Below are 5,482 nucleotides of genomic sequence, written 5' to 3'. Positions count from 1 at the left end.
TTAATCACAGGACATGGTAATACTGAGAGACACCCTATCTGTTTTCCAGACATACTCTTACTTACCTCCACTGTGGAGCAGAAAAGTCTAATTTCCCCTTGGTAGCAGGATCAATCATCTCAGCCCACACTATAACTCCCTTCTTTGCCTATTGCTTCAGAGGCATGAGGAGCCCACAGTGGCCAGGCAGCAGTATTAACATCCAGGTGAATGGAATCATTGTTGTGTCTCTTGGTGGAATTATTTCTTTCTCTAGAACTAAGACCCCTAGGCCACCAGAGTGTTAGGTCATAGGAATAGGAAGCAAAAAATTTTCTAATGGGTCAGTGGGGGTAATAGTGAGTGATGCCATTTCCATTTCCACCCTATGTTTCCTGGATCCATGAATCCTGGCTATGGGAGAAACAGCAGTGTTGGGAGGTAGAGATATTGAATAATATCCTCTGAATTGAGAAGGAACTTTAAGACCAAAAAATGAAGCAGGTAACTCCATAAAGTGCAATTATGATGTTTATTGTGTGTAACTTACATATAGGCAGGATCAGGTGGACAATGATCCCAGAGGCATTAGCAGCTGCACTCTGTACCGCCAAAAGGAGTACAGGGAGATTTAAAGGGGCTAAAGCTAAAAGTAGAATCAGACTACCAAGGGAAAAGGATGCCCACACTGTTGAGAACTGGATGTTTTTCCTCCCCCTGTGGGTCTCATGACCATTAACCATTTGCATCAGCAAAAGGCATTCTTCTACTTTTCATATCTGATGAAGGCAAGGATAAAAGTTTATAGGGAACTTATCTCACTTTGGCACATTCTTTGTGAGTAAGCTAAAGTTTTAGCCATGCATTAAGGGGAAGGGTAGGACTGCAGGCCTAATATGGAGCTAATAAAATGGACTCAGTGTGGTTCAGCCACATAAGGACCATATATAAGATGCCTTTCCCAAGCCCTGCAAGGTATTGTCATTGAGCTGGTGCTGTAACTGAGTCTTCAGAAGGCAATTCCATTGTTTTGTCAAACCAGCTTCTTCAGAATGGCGGGAAACATGCATGGTAAGACTAGTGAATTACATAAGCATGGGTCCATTGTTGTACTTCGTTTGCTGTGAAGTGAGTTCCTTGATCAGAAAGAATGCTTTATTGAATTACCATGACAGTGAATATGGCATTCTATATGTCCTCAGATGGTAGTGCTGGCAGAGGCATTGCATACAGGAAGGCAAATCCATATCCAGATAAGTGTTTATTCCAGTAAGAACAAAACAGTGTCCCTTAAATGATGACAGCAGTTCTGTATAATCAGCCTGCTTCCATGTAACTGGCTGAGTACCCTGGGGACTGGTGCCATATCAGGCACTCAGTGTTGATCTCTGCTGCTGGCAGGTTGGGCACTCAGCAATAGCCTTAACCAAGTTGATGAGTCGAAGTCTGTGCTGCTGAGCCCATGCATAACCCCCATCCCTGCCACGATGGCCACTTTTGTTCATGAACCTATTGCACAATGACATAGGTGGCTGGGCAAAGAAGGTAACTGGTACCTACAGAATGGGTAATTCTATCCACTTGATTGTTAAATTCCTCCTCTGCAGAGTTCACCCTTTGGTGAGCATTCATATGGGACACAAATATATTCACATTTTTTTGCCCATTCAGAGAGACATATCCACAGACTTCTATCCCCAATTTTTCTTATCACCAATTTTCTAAACATGTTCTTTCCAAGTTCCTGACCATTAAGCCAAACCATTAGCCACATCTATGAATCGGTATATAATTGCACTTAAGCTATTTTTTCCTTTCAAGCAAAGTGAACAAACAGGTGTGCAACTCCAAGTTCTGCTCACTGGGAGGACTTCCCTTCACCACTATCTTTCAGGGATGTCTCACAAAGGGACAGTAGTGCTGCAGCTGTCCACTTCTAGGTGGTACCTGCATATCTTGTGGATCCTTCTGTAAACTAGGCCTGAGATTTCTCTTCCTCTGTCAACTGATCATAGGGAACTCCCCATGAGGCTATAGGTACTGGCTGGGAAGGAAAAGATAGTGTAACAGGAGTGGGGATAATGAGCATTTGGACAACATCTCCGTGAAACTTACTTGTACTTTCAGGGCTCTTCAAGTCCAGTCTCGTATATTCCACTTATATTTGATGATGCAGTGCTGCTTTGCCTGCCCACTTTATTGCTTGGTGGTTCAGATAATACGTATTTCATGATGGTCAGTTCCAGTTGCAAGATAACTTGGTGGCCCATGGTTAAATGTTCAATTTCTACTGAGGCCCAGTAGCAGGCCAAGAGTTCTTTCTCAAAAGGGGAGTAGTGATCTACAATGGATTACAGGGCTAGGCTCAAAAATTCTGAGGGCCTGCACTGCAGTTCACCTATAAGGACATGACATAGACTCCATACAGCTTCCCTATGTGCCACTGACAATTCAAGCACCATTGGATCTTCTGGGTCATGGGTCCCAAGTGGCAAAGCAGCTTGCATAGCAGGCTGGGCAAGTTGCAAAGCTTTCTGTTACTCTGAGCCCCACTCAAAGCTAGTAGCTATTTGAGACACTTGGTAAATGAGCCAGAGTACCATACCAAAATGAGGAGTATGTTACCTTCAAAATTCAAAGAGGCCCACTAGGCAATGTGCCTCTTTTTGCTTATAGGAAGGACCAGATAAAATACTTACCCTTAACTTTAGAAGAGATATCTTGACATGTCTCACACCACTGGACCTCTTCAAATTTCACTAAAGTAGAATGCCCCTGAATTGTTGTTGGGTTTCTTTCTCACTGTCTAGCAGGCAAAGGTCCTACCAATAAGTCTAGAGTAGTAGCTATGTCTTACTAGGTCCAATCTTCATAATTTCATCAAAAAATTTCCACAAATTTTGTGGAAATGAAGGCGATCAAGATCCCTGTGAACCAAATTATGACATAAGGCTGGAGAGGTTATATACCCCTGAGCTAGGATGGTGAAGGTATACTGCTTGTCTTGCCAGCTGAAAGCAAATTATTTCTGGTGGTCCTTATTAACAGATGTAGAAAAAAAAATCATTTGCCAGACCAATAGCCGCATGTTAGGTACCAGGAGATGTGTTAATTTGCTCAAGCAATGGAATCACATCTGGTTTAGCAGCTGAAATTGGAACCATCTCCTGATTAAGTGTATGATAATCCACTTTCATTCTCTAAAACCCATCTGTCTTCTGCACAGGCTGGATAGGTGAGTTGAATTAGGATGTTTTGGGAATCACCACCTCTGCATTTTTCAAGTCCTTGATGGTGGCACTAATATCTGCTATCCCTCTGGTAATGTGGTATTGCTTTTGATTTACTATTGTCCTAGGTAGAGACAGTTCTACTGGCTTCCGCTTAGCCTTTCCCATCATTTCCCTAACTCTAGAGGTCCGGGAATCAATGTGGGGATTCTGCCAGCTGCTGAATGTGCATGTATGTATTCCATTTTATGCATTCCAGAACTGGGGAAATAACCACAGGATGGATTTTTGGACCTACTGGGTCCTTGTGAGATGGACCTGAGTTAAAACTCCATTGATGACCTGACCTCCATAATCCTCTACTCTGACTGGTGGCCCACAGTGACGTTTTGGAATTAGTGTTTGTTCAAAGCCAGTGTCCAGTTGTCCCCCAAAGATCTGATTTGTTCTTTTTTTCCCAGTGCACAGTTACTGTGATATAAGGCCGTAGGTCCCTATGGGGAAGGTTGGGAAAAGGAATAGTAGCATAAATTTTCGGTAATGTACCAGGTCCTTCCTCAAGGCTGTTCAGCCTCTCCCTCATTCAAGGGATTCTGAGTTTGTAAACTACAATCAAGTCCAGGAATTGAAAGAGGGACTGTGACTCTGTTTCAATGATTTAGGTTAGACTTTTGTTTTCTTGACCTAGAACTTCTCTGTTTATACATATCAAGTAAGAATTTAGTAGGTTTCCCATCTATTTCATTCTAGGAACACCATGATCAAGCAACCAACATCATAGGTATGCATGAGCCAGACTATTCTGATTACTGCTCTGAATCTGCTGTCCATTATGGTAATTATGTCTACCTTGTCTTTAGTAATTGAATGCTGACACTTGGACCCCTATCACATCAAGATCCAATTACTCCCATTGCATTTAGGTTTCTCAATTCAGTGACTACTGTTCTCACTGTGAGGTCTGACCTACAAAGAAGAGAATAAATAGCTCCTCAGTGATGCTGCTTTTCTCAAAAGTTTATTTCTCACAGTACTGCTTAAAAGTATGTCTTCTGGACCCTCCCAGTGTGGGTGAATAGGTCCTAAATGGAAAAAACATTGTAATATGGATTTTACAGTCTCCCTAAGCCTTTGAATCCCTTTCTCTACATTAAACCAGAAATGCAGGTCGAGTATGTCCAGTTCGCTCACTGTGGGCAACTTTTGATCCATGTTTCAGTCAATGAACCAACCAACCAACCCACCAGACTGTTAGAGCCCTGTCTCCCTCCCTGAGCTGCAACATTAAATGCAGAATCTCTGCTTGGTGAGTCTATATCAATAAATTTGTCCTGACTCAACTTTATGTTCCTTCCACCATTATTCCACACCCTTAGTAGCCATTTCCACACATGTTCCCTGGTTTTCTGTCTGTGTAAATTAGAAAACTTAAGTAGTTTTTTTGGAGTGTAGTACAATTCTTCATGGGTCACATTTTTTATCTCACCTTTAGGGGCCTGATGGGACTTGAGTCTAGAAGCAAAGGGAGGTGATGGGGGTGACTCCTGAGGAGAATCAGCCTTTTCTTGCATGGCAGCTGCCCCAGGTGAGGCTATTAGAGTTTTCTCAGGCAATACGGGACTTATCCCCTCAGATAGGGGTGGAGGAGCCACTACCACTGGGAGTGGGGAAGCCACCATCATTGGCGGTGAGGCTGCTTCCACTGGGTATGGATAGGCCTCTTCCACAGCAAAAGAAGACTCATCAGAATTTAGCAGCTCAGTCATCAAGGTCTTCTCATGCATTCCCATCTCAACTTACAGGATCCCATTCTTTCCCAGTCAGTGCTAGTCAGTGCTCTTACTTTAAAAGTAGACATCCTGTGAAGATAAGAGTTCAGGTTGCATTGTCATTCAGCCAGTCTCAGAATGAGATTCTGTGTTTGATTTTCAGCAATCTTATCTCTGTGGTTACAGGAGCTAAGAGTCTCCTTCAGGGCACATTTGGAAGTTTTCAGATTATTAATATGGCAATTGAGCTGGGAATTTGAGTCCCTGAGCTCATCCTTTTCTTGCACCACTTTGCCAGTGACATTAGGGACAACCAGCCTACCTCATTATATTCATTAGTTTTCTAAAAATGTTCTAAAGTAACATATATGCAGTCATTCATTCCTTGTCTCTTATGTTTTATTAGAAATATCCAATGCAGATATTTTACCTATCTCTATCTCCAGGTAACATCATGGACTATCAGTGCCCTCTTTACTACTGAAAATAGAATCATTAACATCT

General features: G+C 42.5%; 1 pseudogene; it reads right to left on the bottom strand.

The window, feature by feature from the left end:
• Positions 1-283: 283 nt before the first annotated feature.
• LOC113609090 (uncharacterized) lies at positions 284-4,999 on the bottom strand (annotated as a pseudogene).
• Between the last annotated feature and the right edge of the window lie 483 nt (positions 5,000-5,482).

The sequence above is a fragment of the Aethalodelphis obliquidens genome, unplaced genomic scaffold (genome assembly GCF_003676395.1).
Source record: "Aethalodelphis obliquidens isolate GAN/ISIS:26980383/991018 unplaced genomic scaffold, ASM367639v1 scaffold54, whole genome shotgun sequence".
Classification (NCBI taxonomy): Eukaryota; Metazoa; Chordata; class Mammalia; order Artiodactyla; family Delphinidae; genus Aethalodelphis; species Aethalodelphis obliquidens.
The sequence above is the reverse complement of the archived record's forward strand: the minus strand, read 5'-3'. Positions and strand labels throughout refer to the sequence as shown.